Here is a 22,813-nt window from a genome sequence, read left to right as displayed (position 1 = left end):
CACATTTTGCTGCTGCTGCAACCCATTTTCCCTCTTTCTGGTTGTTTGTATATTGTGCAGAAGCACAGGTGGCCACACCACAACCCAAACTGGTCTTTCTACATTTAAAATACTTGTAGGAAAAGATCCTTTAGGCCTTGCCTTCCACGCTAACTTTCAGTCCAGGATGTGTACCATATTTCTTGCAGTACTCTGCCCTGAAAAAAAAAGCCCAGCTGCATTCATAGGCGAAGTAGGAATCACTCATTACAGGAGACACAGCCCTATGCGTCTGCAAGCTGGCGATGGGAGGAGGGGAACTGATCAATGTTAATTTACTCAAATGTCAGCAGCTAAAGCTGAGCACTGGAACACTCATTGATCTTCCAACTAATACAGTAATGGAAAAGCTCTATTTTTATATCTCCGCTTAATATGTAATGCCATCAAGGAGCTTCAACAAGGTCAGGCCAGCTGAAAAACAAAACCCAAATCTCCCAAATCATTTTTGTATTACGAACACAAGCTGCTCATACCTCCACTTCAACCTCATCCTAATTCAGAACCCAACTACACTGAAATACTTCCAAAATATATACTGCAAAAGGTATTTGCTAAAAGTCATGAGAAAATGCCAGTTCAGAAAATACAGAATTCATGAGGGACAGCAAAAAGGGATTAGACATATATAGGTGAGCATGTACACTGGATAATAAGGTAATTGCTATCAGTGCTGATATTGTCAGACAGACTGCCCAGACAGCCAACAGGTGGTGAAAAGCTCACACATACCCACCTTCATAAAACTTCAGTTTAAAAACTTTAACTACAATGAGTTTAAGTGTTATGTTCGCAATGTAAAAGCAAATTGGGTCATAACAAAAGTTACAGTATTGCAGCATGACAGCCAAACAACTAAAAAGTAAAACCCATTACTTCAAATACTGGAAGAATTACATTTTCAACACAAAGTTTTGTAGATGAATCTATTAAGTTAGCTAGTTTAAGAAAACATACTTTTAACACTATATTTAAAAATATTACTTACAAATTTGATGGATGGACAGCCCAATAGAGAAAGTTATTTACAACCACCTTAAAAAAAAAAGTAGAAGCTCTGGCAAATACTGAACATGCATGAACGCGAGGCATGTAACAGATGGGATTGTCTGCTTTTGGCACAGAGGTGTTGTTCAGGGATGAACCTCTGGAATCATGCATCATGCCAAGTCCTTAGTGGACACCATATGCGTTAATAGTGAACGAAATTCATAGTATCAACCAGATGTAGTCAAAAATTAAACAATAGATTGCAAAATTTATAACAGCCTATACAAAAATGTTATTCAAATTGGTTCAATTTGATCTGATGCCTGAAGCATATTGAGCACTGTTAAGTCATCAGAGGCCAACAGTATCTTTCACCATTTATCATTAGCACCGCACAAGGTTATATTTTAGATTGCAGTACTGGCAGTGACGTTCCAGATTCTACTGTTAACCAGCTCTTCACTGGATATGCAACACTAGTAGTTGGAAAATGCTGGTTTCTTCACAACAGGTGAATTCATGAAAACGGCTTCCACTGAAAGAAATGCCAGTGCAGGGGTGTGGTCTCAAGAAAGCAATGAAAGATAAATCTTTTCCTTGGAAAATAAACTTACACTCCAAAGTATTTACAACATTTTCTATGAAACATGCAACAGACTGAATATATTTGTGCTGTTTAAAAGGATATAGAATCTTCAAATTCAACTAGATGCACTAACAATGAAATAAGCAACACACTCCCAAGCCTTTACAACACTGATCATCTTTGCTACGTGGCTAATTTTTGACAATGGAAGTTAATTTGTAGTCACGGGGAGATTAACTATGGAGATGGTCAAAATTATAAATCTTGCACTCCAAACAATAATTCAGTTTCATTCATGCCACACGAATGAGTGAACTATACAGTAAATGGAAAAGTCCTGGGGAAAATTGATGTCCAGAGAGATTTGGGTGTTCAGGTCCACGGTTCCCTGAAGGTGGCAACGCAGGTAAATAGAGTGGTCAAGAAGGCACACGGCATGCTTTCCTTCATCGGACGGGGTATTGAGTACAAGAGTTGGCAGGTCATGTTACAGTTGTATAGGACTTTGGTTCGGCCACATTTGGAATACTGCGTGCAGTTCTGGTCGCCACATTACCAAAAGGATGTGGATGCTTTGGAGAGGGTGCAGAGGAGGTTCACCAGGATGTTGCCTGGTATGGAGGGCGCTAGCTATGAAGAGAGGTTGAGTAGATTAGGATTATTTTCATTAGAAAGACGGAGGTTGAGGGGGGACCTGATTGAGGTGTACAAAATCATGAGAGGTATAGACAGGGTGGATAGCAAGAGGCTTTTTCCCCCCAGAGTGGGGGATTCAATTACTAGAGGACACAAGTTCAAAGTGAAAGGGGAAAAGTTTAGGGGGGATATGCGTGGAAAGTTCTTTACGCAGAGGGTGGTGGGTGCCTGGAACACGTTGCCAGCGGAGGTGATAGATGCGGGCACGATGGAGTCTTTTAAGATGTATCTAGACAGATACACGAATGGGCAGGAAGAAAAGAGATACAGACCCTTAGAAAATAGGCGACATGTTTGGATAGAGGATCTGGATTGGCGCAGGCTTGGAGGGCCGAAGGGCCTGTTCCTGTGCTGTAATTTTCTTCGTCCTTTGTCTTTGTTCACACAAGTGCCAGGCAAGCAATGACTATTTCCAACAAAAAGAGAAACTAACCATCTCCCTTTGTTCAATGGCATTACTATCGCCATATTTTCCCAATCGACGTTATGGATGTTACTAATGACCACAAACTGAACTGGACCAGCCATTTAAATACTGTGGCTGCAAGAAGTCAGAGGCTGGGAATTCTGCAGTAACTCACTTCCCAAAACCTGTCCACCATCGACAAGACACATGTCAGGAGTATGATGGAATACTCTCCATTTGCCTGGATGGGTGCAGCTCCAACAGCTCCAGAAGCTCGACACCATCCAGGACAAAGCAGCCTGCTTGATTGGCACCCCATCCACCACCTTAAATGGTCACTCCCTTTGCCATTGGCGCACAGTAGCAGTAGTGTGTACCATCTACAAGATGCACTGCAGCAACTTCTAAACCTAAGACCTCTGCCCACGAGAAGGACAAGGGCAGTAAGCGCATGGGAACACCGTCTGCAAGTTCCCCTCCAATGCACACACACAAACCTGACTTGGAAGCATATCGCCATTCCTTCACTGTCACTGGGTTAAATTCCTGGAACTCCCTTCCTGACAGCACTGTGGGTGTACCTATACCACATGAACTGCAGCTCACCACCAAGGGCAATTAGGGATGGGCAATAAATGCTGGCCTTGCAACACCAATATCCCACGGACAAATAAAAATTGTGCAATGATTAAATCTCAACTCCAGTTAACCAGCTATCTAGTATATAAACCAGCACTATTGAGTGGTAGCTTAAAGCAGTTTTATGTACCGATCAATTCATGCCAATAGATTACCACCTTTTTATAGCAGTAACCCAAATTTGCCTAGATGGGGCTTGGTAGCCACATATATATTCATAATTTTAATCTAAAAGCTATTTAAAATAACTTTCTAGAAGCCAGTTTTACCATAATGTTGCTCAAACTGAAAATCACCAAGCCCACCTAGTCTTTTGTCCCATTCTGCACAGCAATTTTAACTTGGCACTAAATTAGAATCATAGAAATTTACAGCACAGAAGGCAGAGATTCGGCTCAATGGATCTGCAACAACCAAGCAGCCATCCAACCTACTCCCACTTCTGGCTCTTGGTCCGCAGCATTGTAGTTACGACACTTGAAGTGCATATCCAAGTATTTTAACTGTCGAGGGTTTTTGCCTCCAAAGGCATTTCAGGACAAGAGTTCCAAATCCTCATGATCCTCTGGGTGAAATAATTTTCCCTCTAATCCTCTGGCCTCTTAGCTAATCTATACCTCCTTGGTTATGGGTCCCTCAAACAAGGGGAATAGGGCCTTCCTATCCACTCTACCTAGACCCCTCAGTATTTTATACACTTGAATTAGGTCTCCCCTCAGCCTCCTCTGTCCCAAAGGAAACAACCCTATCCTATCCAATCTTTCCTCATAACTAAAGTTCTCCAGTCTAGGCAACATCCTCGTAAACCTCCCCGGACCTTCTCTAGTGCAATTACATCTTTCCTATAATGCGGTGATCAGAACTGCACACAGTACTCCAGCCGTGGCACAGTGTTTTATACTGTTCCAGCATTCCTTCGGCGGCACAGTGGAAGGTGGGACAGTGGTGCAGTGGTTAGCACCACAGCCTCACAGCTCCAGCGACCCAGGTTCAATTCTGGGTACTGCCTGTGTGGAGTTTGCAAGTTCTCCCTGTGTTTGCGTGGGTTTCCTCCGGGTGCTCCGGTTTCCTCCCACATGCCAAAGACTTGCAGGTTGATAGGTAAATTGGCCATTATAAATTGCCCCTAGTATAGGTAGGTGGTAGGGAAATATAGTAACAGGTGGGGATGTGGTAGGAATATGGAATTAGTGTAGGATTAGTACAAATGGGTGGTTGATGGTCGGCACAGACTCAGTGGGCCGAAGGGCCTGTTTCAGTGCTGTATCTCTAAACTAAACTTATTCCTGGTCTTTGTCTTCCATAACTAACCTAAAGCGAACTGAATTATGATCAATGCCAAAGTGCTCCCAAACTGACAGCCCTTGCATCTGCCCAGCTCTATTCCCTAAAACTCAGTCCAGAACCACCCCTTCTCATTCTCCTGAATGCATTTATTCCCTCTGTGCCTGTCTCACAAATTCCATCCCAGTTAATATTAGGGTAGTTGAAATCCCCCACTAGTACAGCCCAATGTTTTTGCACTTCTCAGCAATTTGCCCACATGTTTCCTCTTTCATCTACCTCCAACAGTTTGGGGGTCTATATTACACTCAGAGTAGCGCAATTGCTCCTCTTGTTCTTCAGTTCAACCCCTATGACCTCATTGGATGATCCTTGTACCATATCATCCCTCCTCACAGCTATAATTGATGGTCAATATTGCAACACCCCTCTTAAATGGTCTGAAAACCCTACAGCCAGAACAAGGAACAGTACAGCACAGCACAGGAACAGGCCATTCGGCCCTCCAAGCCTGCACCAATCTTGATGCCTGCCGAAACTAACACCTTCTGCACTTCCGGGGCCCATATCCCTCTATTCCCTTCCTATTCATGTATTTGTCAAGATGTCTCTTAAACGTCGCTATCGTATCTGCTTCCACCACCTCCCCAGGCAGCAAGTTCCAGGCACTCACCACCCTCTGTGTAAAAAACTTGCCTTGCACATCCTCTCTAAACTTTGCCCCTCTCACCTTAAACCTATGTCCCCTAGTAACTGACTCTTCCACCCTGGGAAAAAGCTTCTGACTGTCCACTCTGTCCATGCCGCTCATAACTTTGTAAACCTCTATCATGTTGCCCCTCCACCTCCGTCGTTCCAGTGAAAACAATCCGAGTTTATCCAACCTCGCCTCATAGCTAATGCCCGCCAGACCAGGCAACATCCTGGTAAACCTCCTCTGTACCCTCTCCAAAGCCTGCACATCCTTCTGGTAGTGTGGCAACCAGAATTGCACACAATATTCTAAGTGTGGCCTAACTAAGGTTCTGTACAGCTGCAACATGACTTGCCAATTTTTATACTCTATTTGAGTTGAGTTTTTCATTTTCTTGTGAATCAACATTAGGAATGAGGTGCATGCTGTAATTTGTATTTCAATTTAGATATCAACAGCAAAAATTCATAAAATAACTCCTTAAAATGGATTTTCTATACACTTTCGCGAGCTGATTCAGTTAACAAGCTCAGCAGACTAGACATTTTATGCCTGTTTAAAAGTACAGGTGTTTCACATTAGATATGTAGGTATGTTAAATTTTTTTATTGACAATTATAGTGCCTCACATCATGCTAAAGACTTCGAAATGACTATTTATGGAAACACAAAAAAAAAATATTCGAGTAACTGAAATCAACTATAATTAAAAATGTTGAAATTAAAGTGCGTTTAAGACTGATCAATGTTTGCCTCAACTGCATTTAGATTTTTCCCAGGTTCAACTTGTGCATTTAGGTTAAATGCAGCATGCCCAGATTTCAAGAAGGAACAAGTTTGCCAGGCCAAAAACAAAATATGCCATTGATTGCTCAGCTCATTATACTCGCAAAGAGTATGGAATGAGAAGACAATACAAGGCAAGCCTTAACAGCGCAAATCTGTATTTAAATTTGCACTAAGAACACCACAGAGTTATTTAAATTGCAACCATCACATAGCACTTTTAAATGTTTCTCAAAATCTGAAGTACAGGTAACTTGTATAGGCAAACAGACATTTTACACATGATTCCCTACAAACAGTAACAAAACGAAAGATTAACTGCTCCTTTTGTTGGTACAGGTAATTGAGAGAAATGTAGCTGGGACACTGGGAAATAGATTAGTTAAATGTCTCAACCAAAAAAAAAAAGAGTTTCACCATGAATTTAATACTCTACTCAAGTTGAAATCTTGGAATGTGTTTCACAAATCAAACTTTGGACTTGGAGCCCAAAGTGAACCAAGCTCCTATTATGTTAAAAAGAACTCTATCCTACATTGCAAAGTGCTGGTAACTAACTTTTTCACTTTCCAGAGTGAAATAGAAGCATTTAAAACAGATGTAACCAAAAACTGATAGGCAATTCAAACAGTTTTATCTTGCACCATTCCACCACCCTGCTTTGCAGTCAATATGCAAACGTTAACTTCATGTAAAACTGGGCAACATGAATGGGCATGTGCACACTTGTGGAATTTAAATGCAGCAAACTACTGCTGTCTTAATTTGGGTTCCCTTTCATTTCAATAAAGTAACATTGAGCCAATTTTTTTTGGATTATCTATTCAGGACGACGACTATTTTACTATGCGTCAGCTATGGCTCAATGGATAGCACTCACCTCCGAATTAGAAATTCATGACTTCAAGCCCTACTCCACAGACTAACACAAAAGCCAACAATTCCAATGCAGGACTGATGGGATGCTGCACTGTCTCTTTCAGATCAGATGCTGAACTGAGGCTCTGTCTGCCCTCAGGTGGATATAAAAGATTCCAAGGCAGTATTTCAAGTAAGAGTTCTACCTGGTGTCCTGGTGAACATTTACCACACAATGAACGTTGTATTAAAAAAATGATCTGGTCAATATCAGATGATTTGTGGAAGCTTGACATGTGCAAATGGCTACTGTGTTTTCTACATTATAACAGTGACTACTCTTCAAGAATAGTTAATTGGCTGCGAAGTGCTTTGTTAGCACCTTTTCAGCTCAGGGCCTACATAAATGTCAGTCTTCCTTTACAAAACTAAATATGCCTTTTAAAAAAAAAAGTGTAGAGAGGGTGGAGAAAGGAAAGCATCAAGGAAAACCAAAGGTTGGAGAAGCAACTGCAAAGGAAGGCAGTTCATCCCACGTTTCATACAAGGTTGGAATTTAATGTGCATTTATGGTCATGAAATTGAATCATCAACTGTTTCTTTCACCACAAATGCTACCTGACCCGAGTGTTTCCAGTATTATCTATTTATATTTCAGATTTCCAGCACAAAAACATATTGCAGATGAAGGCAAATTACAGGTATTTTGAAACATAGTCAAGTTGGCTTATAAGACATTCCAGCCAATGTCAGAGGTCATGTGTTCAGTGCCCACTGCGTAACATTGACAGCATTGGCACAGTGAGTGCACTCTCACCTTCAAGTCTGAAGGTCATAGATTCAGGCCCCCACCAGGGATGCGAGCATATAATCTAGGTCAGCATTCCTGCGCAGTACTGAGGAAGTGCTGCATTGTCAAAGGTGCCAGCTTTCAGATGAGATGTTCAACAGTGACTTTGATCTGAAATTTAGGGGAGCTCTGGCCAATATTTATCCTTCAACTAACCCCAGTACAACAGATTATTTGGTCATGTATCTCATTGCTATTTATGAGACATGGATTGCTGTGCTACATAAGTGACAACACATTAAAAAAAAGTATATCACAGGGTGCGCCAAAGTGCTCCACAGCCAGAGGCGATACAAGGGCACTACATAATTGCAAGTCTTTTCCTTTGTGTTTATGTTTGCAACCTTTTGATTAGAGATGTATCTTGAATTTTAATTATTCCTGGTCAAGCTTGTTAAGGTCAACCTCACATTTATCCACATTATACTGCTTCTGCCATGCATTAGCCCACTCACTCTACTTGTCCAAATCACCCTGAAGCCTCTCTGCATCCTCCTCACAACTCACCCTCCCACCCAGTTTTGTGTCATCTGCAAATTTGGAGATATTACATTTAGTTCCCTCATCTAAATCATGAATATATATTGTGAATAGCTGGGGTCCGAGCACCGATCCCTGCGATACCCCACTAGTCACTGCCTGCCATTCGGAAAAAGGCCCATTTATCCCTACTCTTTGTTTCCTGTTAGCCAACCAATTTTCTATCCATCGCAATACATTACCCCAAATCCCATGTGCTTTAATTTTACATGCTAATCTACGTGGGACTTTGTCGAAAACCTTCTGAAAGTCCAAATAAACCACATCCACTGGCTCCCCCTCATCAATTCTATTAGTTACATCTTCGAAGAATTGTAGTAGATTTGTCAAGCAGGATTTCCCTTTCGTAAATCCATGTTCTCTATGTGCTCTGCTATAAAATCTTTGATAATGGACTCTAGAATTTTCCCCACTACTGACGTCAGGCTGACTGGTCTATAATTCCCTGCTTTCTCTCTACCTCCCGTTTTAAATAGTGGGGTTGCATTAGCTACCCTCCAATCTGTAGGAACTGTTCCAGAGTCTATAGAATCTTGCAAGATGACCACCAATGCATCCACTATTTCTATGGCCACTTCATTAAGTACTCCAGGATGCATACCATCAGGCCCTGGGGATTTATCAGCCTTCAATCCCAATTTCCCCAACACCATTTTTCTACTAATATGGATTTCCTTCAGTTCCTCTCACTAAACCCGGTGTTCCCCAACATTTCTGGGATGATATTGGTGTCCTCCTTTGTGAAAACAGAACCAAAGTATGCATTTAGTTGTTCAGCCATTTCTTTGTTCCCCATAATAAATTCCCCTGTTTCTGACTAAGGGACCTACAATTGTCTTCACCAATCTTTTTCTCTTCACATACCTATAGAAACTTTTAGTCTGTTTTTATGTTCCCTGCAAGCTTGCTCTTGTATTCTATTTTCCCCCTTCCAAATCGATCCCTTGGTCCTCCTTTGCTGAATTCTAAACTGCTCCCAATCCTCAGGTCTGTTGGTTTTTCTGACAGATTTATGCGCCTCTTCCTTGGACCTAATGCTGTCTCTAAATTTCCTTGTAAGCCATAATTTGGCTACCTTCCCAGTTTTATTTTGCACCAGATAAACAATTGTTGCAGTTCATCCATGCGCTCTTTAAATATTTGCCATTGCCTATTCACCGTCATCCCTTGAAGTGAAGTTTCCCAATTTGGCATAGCCAACTCGCGCCTCATACCTTTGTAGTTTCCTTTACTAACATTCAGGATCCTAGTCTCAATCAACTACATCACTCTCCGTCTTGATGAAGAATTCTATCATATTATGGTCGCTCATACCCAAGGGGTCTCGCATCACTAAATTGTCAATTATTCCTCTTCATTACACAATACCCAGTCCAGAATGGGCTGTTCGAGTTGGTTCCTCAATGTATTGGTCCAGAAAACCATCCCGTATACATTCCAAGAATTCCTCCTCTACAGTATTGTGACTAATTGGATTTGTCCAATCTACAAAATTAAAGTCACCCATAATTACAGACGATCCTTTATCGCATGCATCTCTAATTTCCCGTTTAATGCCATTCCCAACATCACCACTACAGTTTCGGGATCTATATACAATCCCCACTAATGATTTTTGCCCTTAGTGTTTCTCAGCTCTACCCATACAGATTCCACATCGTCAGAGCTAATATCTTCCTCACTATTGCATCAATTTCCTCTTTAACCAGCAATGCAACTCCACTGCCTTTTGCTTTTTGTCTGTCCTTCCTTAATACTGAATACCCCTGGATGTTCATTTCCCATCCCTGGTCACCTTGCAGCCATGTCTCCGTAATCCCGACTATATCATAGCCGTTTACATCTATTTGCGTGATTAATTCATCCACTTTATTGCGAATGCTCCGCATGTTGAGGCACAAAGCCTTAAGGCTTGTCTTTTTAACATTATGGCCCCTTCCCACTATTTTTCACTGTGGTCCTGTTTGATTCTGGCCCTTGATTTCTCTGCCCATCACTTTTCTTATTCCCCTTACTGTCTTTTGTTCTTATCTTTGATCCCCCTCCTCTGACTCCTTGCAAAGATTCCCATTCCCCTGCCATTTTAGTTTAAACCCTTCCCAATCACTCCAGCAAATACTCCTCCTAGGACATCAGTCCCAGTCTTGCCCAGGTAGAACCCATCCAATTTGTACAGGTCCCACCTCCCCCAGAACTGGTCCCAATGTCCCAGGAATCTAAAACCCTCCCCCTCACACCATCTCTTCAGCCACGTATTCATTCGATAAATCCTATTTCTACTCTGACGAGCATGTGGCACTGGTAGGAATTCTGAGATCACTACCTTTGAGGTCCTTCCTATCAACTCATTTTCTAGCTCCCTATATTCTGCTTTTAGGAACTCATCCTTTTTTTTTTTAAACCCTATGTTGTTTGTACCAATATGTACCACGACCACTGGTTGTTCACCCTCCCCTTTCAGAATGTCCTGTAACCGCTGAAACATCCTTGAACCTAGCCTAGCACCAGGGGGGCAACATACCATCCTGGTATCTCTTTTGAATCCCCTATAACTATTGCATTCCCACACTTTTTACTGCTCCCCAGTGCAGCAGAGCCAGCCATGGTGCAATGAATTGGGCTGTTGCTGCTTTCCCGAGAGGTCATTCCCCCAACAGTACACAAAGCAGTATATCTGTTTTGCAGGGGAATAGCTATAGGAGATTCCTGAAATGCCTGCCTAGTCCTCTTGCTCTGCCTGGTGGTCACCCATTCCCTTCCTACCTGTGGAGTCTGAGCCTGTGGTGTGACCTACCTATACGTGCTATCCATGATACTCTCCACCTCGTGGATGCTCCAGTGTCCCCAGCTGCCGCTCCAGCTCTGAAACCCGGGCTTCCAGGAGCTGCAGCTGGATACACTTCCTGCACACGCCAGTCCCGGGCACTGGAAATGTCCCTGGCTACACACAGAGCATGAGGAGCACAACATGGCTTTGAGCTCTCCTGTCATGACTTAAACCTTTAAATTAAACCTTTTGGAAGATCTTATCAAATATCAATTACTCTAGGGCCCTTCTTCCCTGGTCCTCATTAATTATAGCACTTTCGGAAACGTGAGCCAGCAAGATAAGGCATGCATTCTATCAGATGATTGGACATCCAAAGTTAACAATGCATTCTCGTGAAGCATTTACAATGCAGTCTACATGTCAATTCAAAGCTGCTAATTTGATGAAAATCACATAATTGAAAAGCATGTAAAAACCCCGATATGATAAAAACTTACTGTAGTTTTTATTTAAAAGAGTTTACTTGTACTATTGTATAACCTATTTCAACCAGAACACTTGACATCAGTGGGAGTGGACAGTACACAGGCATGAATAGAAAATACAAATATACAGGTGGTTTCAGCCGCCATTAAAAAAGGAAAAAATTGGTCAAAGCTCTGGATTTGCAAGTTAATCCTTTGCCCAATACTAATGTTAATACACAAATATTAACCCAACCTTTCTGAATGAATTGTATATTTTCAGCAATTTCTAATTTCACATTTCCAAAAAGGTATCTAACAACGTATTTTCAAAGTGTGCAAAAGCTAGTTAAAGAGTGAGATCAATAAGGATAAAAAACAAGGGGTGGAATGTAATGCTCCCCACCGTGGCAGGTTTGGAGGCAGGGAAAGAATAAATGGTGGACCCACCACCATTGCGCCTCTGCCGAAATTTAGTCCTGGGCCGGAAGGCCTGTGAACTGCCTTCCCGCCCTGTTAATTGAGGCCCTTAAACTGGATAATTAATCCCTAATCAAGGGTCTCTTCCCACCACAGCCAGAAATACCTGTGCGGACGCACAGCACGAAAAACTGTGCAGGCTACTCCTCAGCTGGGGGGCCTTCATTCAACGGCACTTAGTGCCTGAACGAGGGACCTGGTGAAGGAAAGGGGAGGTACCTAAACCGACCCCCACCCCTCACCCCCCCCCCCCCCTCCCTTGCTGTCGCCTTTCATACCGCAGGACTGCTCACACTCTGACCTACCTTGATCCTGGTTCCAGCACCACTCCTGTTTATCTGGTAGCTGCAGTGACAAGAGCAGTTGTAACCATTTCCGCAGTGCGCTGCAGCTGCTGGCTTCTAATTGGCTAGCAGCTCTGCAAGGCTGGGACTTGCAGTGGCAGGGTCCTAAATCCTACTGAAGGCCTACTGCTGTCCAGTTAAGTGCCTGATTGGCACTAAAATTTGGCAAGCCTTCCATACAAGAGCTAACATGGGGGATCTTGGCAGTTGCCCCCCTCCCCCGACATCGAGAAACTCTCCCCCAGCATAAAATTCCATCCAAAATCTTCCTGTGAAGGCAGAGGACATGGATGAGGCACCAACTGAGCACTTGGCATCTGTCCTCACTAGAGGGGATGATCCTAAGGTAGCAGTAAAGAGGACAGAAGATAGTAGCTATAATAAAAACAAGAAATGCTGGAACCACTCAGCAGGTCTGGCAGCATCTGTGGAAAGAGAAGCAGAGTTAACGCTTCGTGTCAGTGACCCTTCATCGGAACTGACAAATATTAGAAAAGTCACAGGCAAGTGAGGTGGGGGTGGGGCAAGAGATAACAAAGGAGGTCTAGATTGGACCAGGCCACGTAGCTGACCAAAAGGTCACGGAGCAAAGGCAAACCATATGTTAATGGTGTGTTGAAAGACAAAGCATTAGTACAGATTAGGTGTAAATACACTGAATATTGAACAGCAGCAAGTGCAAACCTGAAAAAAAACAGTGGGTAAGCAAACTGAACAAACTAAGATGAAATGAAATAAATGCAATAAAAAAAGATTGTAAAAAAATGTAAAAAAAAGAATGGAAAATAGAAAAAGAAAAAATAACTAAAAATGCAAGTAAAATGGGGTCTGTCATGCTCTGAAATTATTGAACTCAATGTTCAGTCCGGCAGGCTGTAATGTGCCTAATTGGTAAATGAGATGCTGTTCCTCGAGCTTGCGTTGATGTTCACTGGAACACTGCAGCAATCCCAGGACAGAGATGTGAGCATGAGAGCAGGGGGGAGTGTTGAAATGGCAAGCAACCGGAAGCTCAGGGTCCTGCTTGCGGACTGAGCGGAGATGTTCTGCAAAGCGGTCACCCAGTCTGCGCTTGGTCTCCCCAATGTAGAGACGACCACACTGTGAGCAGCGAATACAGTATACTACATTGAAAGAAGTACAAGTAAATCGCTGCTTCACCTGAAAGGAGTGTTTGGGGCCTGGGATAGTGAGGAGAGAGGAGATAAATGGGCAGGTATTACACCTCCTGCGATTGCAGGGGAAGGTGCCCTGGGACGGGGACGAGGTGGTGGGGGTAATGGATGAGTGCACCAGGGTGTCGCGGAGGGAACGATCCCTTCGGAATGCTGACAGGGGAAGGGAGGGGGAAGATGCGACTGGTAGTGGCATCACGCTGGAGGTGGCGGAAATGGCGGAGGATGATCCTTTGGATATGGAGGCTGGTGGGGTGAAAAGTGAGGACAAGGGGAACCCTGTCATGGTTCTGGGAGGGAGTGGAAGGGGTGAGGGTAGAGGTGCGGGGAATGGGTCGGACACGGTTGAGGGCCCTGTCAACCACAGTGGGGGGAAATCCTTGGTTGAGGAAAAAGGAAGACATATCAGAAATGCTGTCATGGAAGGTAGCATCATCAGAGCAGATGCATCGGAGACGGAGAAACTGGGAGAATGGAATGGAGTCCTTACAGGAGGTAGGGTGTGAAGTGTAGTCGAGGTAGCTGTGGGAGTCGGTGGGCTTATAATGGATATTAGTAGACAACCTATCCCCAGAGATGGAGGCAGAGAAGACGAGGAAGGGAAGGGAAGTGTCAGAGATGTAGTATACTGTATTCACTGCACACAGTGTGGTCTCCTCTACATTGGGGAGACCAAGCGCAGACTGGGTGACCGCTTTGCAGAACATCTCCGCTCAGTCTGCAAGCAGGACCCTGAGCTTCCGGTTGCTTGCCATTTCAACACTCCCCCCTGCTCTCATGCTCACATCTCTGTCCTGGGATTGCTGCAGTGTTCCAGTGAACATCAATGCAAGCTCGAGGAACAGCATCTCATTTACCGATTAGGCACACTACAGCCTGCCGGACTGAACATTGAGTTCAATAATTTCAGAGCATGACAGCCCCCCATTTTACTTTCATTTTTAGTTATTTTTTCTTTTTCTTTTTTCCATTCTTTTTTTTTTTTTTACAGTCTTTTTTTTTTTGCATTTATTTCACTTCATCTTAGTTTGTTCCGTTTGCTTACCCACTGTTTTTTTTCAGGTTTGTACTTGCTGCTGTTCAATATTCAGTGTATTTACACCTAATCTGTACTAATGCTTTGTCTTTCAACACACCATTAACATATGGTTTGCCTTTGCTCCGTGACCTTTTGGTCAGCTGTGGCCTGGTCCAATCTAGACCTCCTTTGTTATCTCTTGCCCCACCCCCACCTCACTTGCTTATAACCTGTGACTTTTCTAATATTTGTCAGTTCCGATGAAGGGTCACTGACGCGAAACGTTAACTCTGCTTCTCTTTCCACAGATGCTGCCAGACCTGCTGAGTGGTTCCAGCATTTCTAGTTTTTATTTCAGATTTCCAGCATCCGCAGTATTTTGCTTTTATTTTAGAAGATAGTAGCTATGTTGGATTGAATAAAAATAGCTCAGGAAGTAGTACTTAAAAAGGTTGGCAGGCCTCAAAAGAAGTAGAATGCATCCTAGGTTGAGGGAGGTAAAGGTTGAAATTGCAGAGGCTGTGACCACAATCTTAGAATATTCCTTAGATATGGGCATGGTACCAGAGGACTGGAGGATTGCAAACGTTGCACCAGTTTTTTTTTAATAAAAAGATGCAGGATCAAGCCAGCAACTACAGGCCAGTTGGAGGTGGGGAAATCTGAAGACAATCTGGGAGAAATTAATTGACATTCAGAAAAGTATGGGCTAATAAAAAGTCAGAACTGATTTGTCCAAAACAAATGGTGTTTGATTAACTTGATTTGCAGTCTTTGAAGTAGCAATGGAGAGTGTTGATGAGGGTAGTGCCGTTAATGTGTACATGGACTTCGAAAAGGCATTTGAAAAATGGCCACAAAATCGACTGGTTAGTGTCACATCTCAGGCTGAATAAATCACACTGAAGTCATCTTGAAGTCACAGATTTAACAAAGATAACAAGCTTTACTAAAAACTTCTGCCGAGTTCTTACTGCTCTCACTGTGACTACAAAAGGTCTAACTGACCTTACAACAACATCCCCCAAGTCAGGTGTTATCCCCCCCAGAGTTCCTTTCGATATCACTTCCAAGTACCACATAGTCTCTAATACTCAAGCCCACACATACAATCATGATAATAAGCAAAACTGAAGCTCATGGGATTCAAAAGGACACTGGCAGTGCAGTTATGAAATTAGCTGATAGATTCTCCCATTGCTTCAACAGGAGAGTTCAGTTCACCGCCTAGGTTGGTGTCATCTCACGTGATGGCCAACCAAATATAGATTTGCAGATCCGATTGAAAACATTACATAGGCTATCAAGGTTGGAGGGGTGGGTGAAGGCACTGGCTGCATGGCATGCTCAATTGTCCTGTAGGGTCCCAACTGTTCTCCTCAAATGTTGAGATTGCTTGATGACAGAAACTTGTCCATTTGGATCTGTCCAGGATTGTTTTTTCTTCACCGAGCGGGGTCCGACTTACAGGCTTTGAGATTAGCTTTCAGAATATCTTTGTATCCACATTTGGGACATCCTATGGTGCAGGTTTCCGTGCTCAGCGAGCTGTAGAATCCTCCATGTGAACCACATAGTCAACCGAGTGAAGCAGAGTTCTGATGCGCATGGCTTCAATACAAGGTATGTAGCACCTTGCAAGAATTTAGTTGCTCGGGATTTTATCCTGCCATCTGATGTTGCAGGTGCATCTTAAGCAGCGAAGGTGGAATGCATCTCGTTGCTGTGCAACGCCAGTATGTTATCCATGCCTCAGCCATACAGGAGTGATGCAAAAACCATTGCCCAGTAGATTTAAATCTTTGTTTAGAGACAGGCTCTACGCTCTCACCAAAGCCTGTGGGTATGCCTGCGAATGTGGAGCTTACTTTTGCCAGGTGATTGACGATTTCATCACCCCATGTTGCGTTGTTGGAAAAGATACTCCCAAGATAGCAGAACTTCTGAATTGAGGGGTGTATTGTTCATTATGACTACCGGCTCTTGAAGTATGAAATTAGCTAATGGACAGAAAACAGTAGTGACGAACGGCATTCTTCAGACTGAAGGGAAGTGTACAATGGTGTTCCCCAGATGTCAGTATTAGGGCCATTGCTTTTCAATATATAATTATGACCTGGAATTGGGTATACAGGGCATAATTTCAATGTTTGCATATGATAGAACCCAAACTTTGTACCCAATGAGGAGGGTAGTAACAGACTTCAGGAGAACTTGGGCAGATACCTAGCAGATGAAATTTAATGCAGAGAAGTGTGAAGTGATACATTTTGGTTATGAAGAATGTGCAGAGGCAATATGTACCAAATTATACAAATGGAACAGACTGGGAGATGTACGCACACAAATCTGAAGGTGGTAGGACAATTTGAGAAGGCTGCTTAAAAGGCATACGCAATTCTCGATGCTGTTCAATTGAGGTAGAGAGCACAGAAACAAGGAAGTTACGTTAAACCTTTGTGAAACACTAGTTAGGTCATAGCTGAAGTAGTGTGTTCAATTCTGGACACAACACTTTAGGAAGGAAGTCAAGGCGTTCGAGAATGTGCAGAAGAGAGAGATTTACTAGAATGGTAGCAGGGATGAGGAGCTTCAGTTATGAGCAGCGACTAGAGAAGCTGGGGTTGCTCTACTTAAGAGCAGAGAAGGTCAAGGGGAAATTTGAATGTGTTCTAAATCATGTAAGAGTTTTGATGTAGACCAAGTAATTTCCAGTGGCAGAAGGGTCCGTAACCAGAGAACACAGATTTAACATGACTAACAGAAGAGCTTGAAGTGGCATGAACTAATTGTTGCATGGGTTAGGACTTGGAATACACTGCCTGAAAAGGTGGAGGAAGGACAGGGGCTCTGGGAAAGATTAGGTTAGTGGAATAATGTGATATCTCCAGAGGGCTGGCACAGGCACAAATGGGCTGAATGGCCTCCTTCTGTGCTCTATTATTCTATGAAAACTATATTATAAATATGACAATTATCTACAAGGGTTATAGGAAGTTCTTTTAACTAATAATTAAATGCCCTGAATCAACATTCCAATATATAATTATTCCCGCTAATAGCTTTAAACTGGATACATTTACAATGGTTTCAAGTAATTCCCAAATACTTTTCCACTATAGTCATACATCTAAATGCTTTCCAAGGCAACACATAACTATCTTTGATTAAAATCCTTGCGCCATTCGGGCCCCTGTTGTTTTAGGAGTCATCGGGCCACATGGTCTGGTACTTCTTCCTCCAGTGATGCACTCACTCCCATGACTTCCTATTTAAAATGCATACAAAGTGTACAGAAATGCTCATAAGCCAGATTTAGCCAAGATATCAGAACTAGATTTTCTGCCCATTTTCCCAAAGAAAGGATCTGGAAAGTTATTTTAATACTGGCAGTTTTAAAAGCAATGCACATTAATGTTTTGCATATTAAGAGGCACCCTGATGAAAAAATGGCTAGTAACTTGAATAAAAGTTGGCACTCAATCCCAAAGACTAAACTAGGTTATGTATTAGCTTGTCTGGTTATTCAGAAAATCACCTCAGAATTGTATTCAAAAACCCTTTGGTCTTTTGGTCTGAGACAAAGAGGAGTAGGTGGTGGTTAGGCCTTTTAACAATGAGGCGCTTTAAAAAGGATTTAAAAAAAGCAAGTCCTGCAAGTTAAGAAAAAGGCAACCACAGGTAGAGGCAGCTCAGTCAAGGACTATAGGGCAGGAGAATGTGTTTTTTCCCAGCAAAATCCAGCTGCATAACAACGTTTAAGATGCAGTGTTATTAATGCACAAATATATCAGCAAGTTCAGGGATCAAGAAATATGCTGTTTGTTGTGAATCTATCAAACTTGGTCAATTTATGGCACTCCAGTTTGCTTTGCACAAATGATGCTCGCCCTTAGCCTCCTAATTGTTTAAGAACTTGCTTAATTTGCACATTGATTCCCCAATAAACTCACTACAGAAAGTGAATTCTGGTAATTAAGAGAATAGCCACTTCTTTTTTTTTAAAGTGATAACTGTTAATGCAATGCCAATCAACCTCTAACCCAGATGGTATTCAATTTCATGACAGCATGTTGTCTGTTTGGAGATTTAAGCAAAATTTAATTGTTTTCTTTTCCTTTGCATTTTTCCCTCTAAATTCAAGCTCATCTTTCTGAACCAGATTTGTCCAATTCACCTTCCTTCTCCATCATCCCTAGGGCCCTTAAATCCCAAAGGTTATCACACTCTGTTGGCCCCACCATGACTACGGTCCCAGATTGCACACTGACCTTGCCATGACATTATCAGCTTACACTTCCAGCAAGTTGCAGCACAAATTTGAGTTGAAGGTTAGAAAAGTCTGTTTGAGCCCCCTCCAACAAGATCCAAACCAAGCATTTGAGTTATGACCTGGAGTAGGAATCCATATTTGTGTATTATGCAAACATATTGTACTAACTGGTTTGAGGAAGTCAGATCATTACTGTTGTTCTTTCACCTTGCTGCAGAATAAAGCAGCTTAACATTTCAAACCCAACTTCACCTTAAATGTACAATGACACGGAGCTGCACCTCACCTCTCTTGGCCCTTCCACTGTTGCTAAATTATCAGACATCCAGTACTGGATGAGCAGAAAGTTCCTCTAATTAACTACTGGCAAGAGCAAAGCCACTTTGGTCCCCACTACGAACTCCATCTCTAGCTTCCCTCCCCAACAATTGTCTGAGGCCAAACCAGACTGCTTGCAACTTGCGTCATATTTAAACACCAAATGAGCTTCCAAACACATTCCTGTACCATCACTATTCCCACCTCTATCACCTGACTCCATCCCAGTCTCATCTCATGTGCTGCCAAAACCCTCATTTATGCTTTTGGTACCTCCAGACTTGACTATTCCAATGCACTCACGGCTGGTCTCCCACATTGTAGCCTCTGTAAACTGCAGGTCACCAATACTCTGCTGCTCATGTCTTCACACATCATCCATGCTCACTGGCCTATTTTAGCTTGTGGTGAAGCAACACCTTGATTTTAAACTTCTTATCCTTGTTTTCAACTCCCTCCATGGCCTCACCCCTCCCCATCTCCTCCAGCCCCAACTCTAATCTACACTTCATTAATTCTGGCTCCATGAGCACCCGATTAGTGGCTATGCCTTTAGCTGCCAAAGCCCCAAGCTCTGGAATTCCCGACCTAAACATCTCCATCTCCCTTTCCCCCTTCAAGACACTCCTTTAAAAAGCTATCTTTTTACCAAGCTTCTGGTCATTTTCACCCAATACCTCCTATGGCTCAGTGTCTAATTTTGCTTTATAATGCATCTGTGAAGCATCTTGGGACGTTTTACTGCAATAAAGGCATTATGTAAATACAAGTTCTTGTCATTATGATGCTTAATTCCTGCCCAACCCTTTACTATTCTCTGCCACCCTACTTTCCTATTAACCCAGGCTTCAATGTTGCTTGAAAATAGCTACCCTTTGTGCCTCTCTTGGCATTCTCTGAAATGCCCATCAAGAGGCCCTTTGCTGCCTCATGATCAGCAATCCAGCTGCAACATTCCCTTCTCTGGCTTACCTTGACACCCCACATGCTCTGGGAGCTAATCTTTCCAATGGGGTGAATGTCACCAAATTCCTTGTGGTCCTGTTTACCTGGCCCACTGTTGCTCCCTTGGAATACCAGCAAATGAACTATCACCACCCCTCTCTATTTCTCTCCACAATACTCTATCAAACAAGGCCTTTGCCATTTACAACAGCATCATGATTGCATTGACATCATTGATTTAGTGTCAACATTGCCCCTTACTGAAGCCTCACTGCTTGACAAGGCATTCCACCACTTGCCATTCCCAAAGTGCTTGTGGTAGTAGTAAGGCCATTGCCAAATCATACATTGGTCTCTTTCCCTTGACTCCTCTAACATCACCTTCTTTGATGACTCAGTTTGCCTCCCCTTTAAAATGTTGTTTCACTACTGTTTCATCCCTGAGTTTCTGACTGGGATATCCTCATCCTTTCTTCTCTTCGCCTCTGCACTAAAACTACTTCACACCCATGGCATTTTTTTAAAAATCCATGAGGTACCCCTTTTAAACACCTGCAGTTTTGAAGACAACTTCCCATCACTGCCACCCCACTACAAACTTCCCAATATGAAACACCTAAAGGAAATCAATATTACAGAAATCATTTGATTTGTATGCAAAAACGTGCCACAAAACAAAATCGCAGGGAAATAGATCTCAACCTCATGACTTAAATCTGCCAGCTGAACCCAGAGGGCCTGGCCATCGCAGTTTGAAAATATAATTGTGTACAACCACCAATTGTATCGAGGTCGGTAACAGTATGGCTTCCTGATGTTGCAATATCCCTAGTCACCAACCCTTCAGCATTTTGGTGCAGCTGACCACGATTCCCCTCTTGCACCTCAACTACTTGGACATGGTTCCAGTCCTACGTACCCAAACACCCAATATATCTGCAGCAACAGCTTCTTTCCCTCCCTCCCGCACTGATCACCTCTGGAATGCACCACCTTGGCAATATCACATGGGGATATTAACATGAGGCAGCTGACCCCAGAATGCTCAACTCCAATTCTCTACCACCTTTCACTGGCAGATTGGATTTTGGACATGGAATCAGTCCTGAGCTATAACTACATCCAGTGAAACATCAGGAACAATCTTCAGGCCCGTCACAACTTCAATCCATCTGCTCACTGTCTCAGAACCGGACCATTCATAACTTTGGTACATTGTTTGATTTGAATTCTACATCCTCGCAAAGACGGTGTCCTTCCACCTCCATAACATGGACTGTCCCTACCCCAACCTCAATCTAAATACGACTGAAACTTTTGACATGCCTTTGTCAAATCCAGACTTAACTATTCAGTGTTCCCTTTGCTCGCCATCCATCCTGCAGTGCCAAGCTTCAACTTCTCTAAAACTCTGCTGCAAGTCCTGCATCAACTTGTATTCACCCTTTATCTAGCTTGGTTGACCTACAATTACTTCCTTTCTTCTCAAGGATTCATTTTAAAATCTTGTCCGAGTCTTGTGTTTAATCTCCACTGGGTTTCTGGCATGCCACAACCCACTTCGCAACATTCCATTCTTGACATCCCACCCTGGTCTTGGCACTAGCCACCAAGATTTTGCTGTAACAAATTTCCTCCTTAGATCTCTCTTCTCAACCAAGTTTCTGGCCATATTTCTACATCCCCCTTGCTCGCTCAGCATTTGTTTCTATTATGCCAACTTATGAAGTACGTTTGGATATTCTTAATATGACAAGGCACAAAATAGATGCAAGTTGCTGTTCTACTCCCAACTCTCATTAACTACACAAAGCTTTCCCACTTGTCCTGGAGATTTACTTTGCTTCATCATGACTCAAGGTGACAACGCAACAAAAACTATCATAGGTCACGTTTCATCAGCCAAAGTGCTTCCGTGCAAGGAAACTGTACATTAAATGCTTTGACCAATCACTTGAACTTCAAGAGTCTTGAATCATTAGTTTCCACTGCTTGCTGCAAAAATCATTGGTCCAGTAGTGAGCCATTGAATACTGAAGGCAGCTCAGCTAATAGATGTGTAAATATTTGCAGATATGTACATTTAAGGGATATGGGTATAGGGCAAGAAAGTGACTTGAGGTAGAAGATCAGCCATGATTTTATTGGCCTGGATTCTGCTGTGGTTATCACAACAAAACTGTCAGCATTCGCAGTCATTACGTCATTGAAGCCAAAAGCACTTGGACATATACAGAACATGGAAATCTATGCTCCTCCATAAGTGGCATTGTAGAAGTTCTCACATTATGTCCCTTGCAGTCATGAATTCAGAACTTCGATTGTAACAATCTCGCTGTACAATCTGATAAAAAGATGCACCTTGGAGGAGCAACTATTAACAAAAATGGTGCAGTAACTTAACTGCTGAAAATCCTTACTGTCCTGGAAAAATTAGTTATTTTTGTAGAAAGCCAAATTTCTCCACAATTATCAGAGGTAACACATTTTTAAAAATTCTCCTAAAGAGAATCTTGATTTTAGTTTCCATCTTAATGAACATACATTTATCTTGCTAGCTGAGAATTTAAACCAGTGATGGATTTCAATTTCAATTTCCTGGTTTGCTGTGTGAATACTTCGATTTGATTGGCTGCCTACCTGCTTGATGACATCACT

General features: G+C 42.7%; 1 protein-coding gene across 6 annotated transcripts in view; it reads right to left on the bottom strand.

The window, feature by feature from the left end:
* The window catches only part of mtus1b (microtubule associated tumor suppressor 1b), a 230,389-nt gene that overhangs the window by 39,767 nt on the left and 167,809 nt on the right, over positions 1 to 22,813 (bottom strand). The window lies entirely within an intron of this gene.

Source organism: Heterodontus francisci, chromosome 1 (assembly GCF_036365525.1).
Source record: "Heterodontus francisci isolate sHetFra1 chromosome 1, sHetFra1.hap1, whole genome shotgun sequence".
NCBI classification, from domain to species: Eukaryota; Metazoa; Chordata; class Chondrichthyes; order Heterodontiformes; family Heterodontidae; genus Heterodontus; species Heterodontus francisci.
Note: the sequence above shows the minus strand (reverse complement) of the source record. Positions and strands in the feature narration are given on the sequence as shown.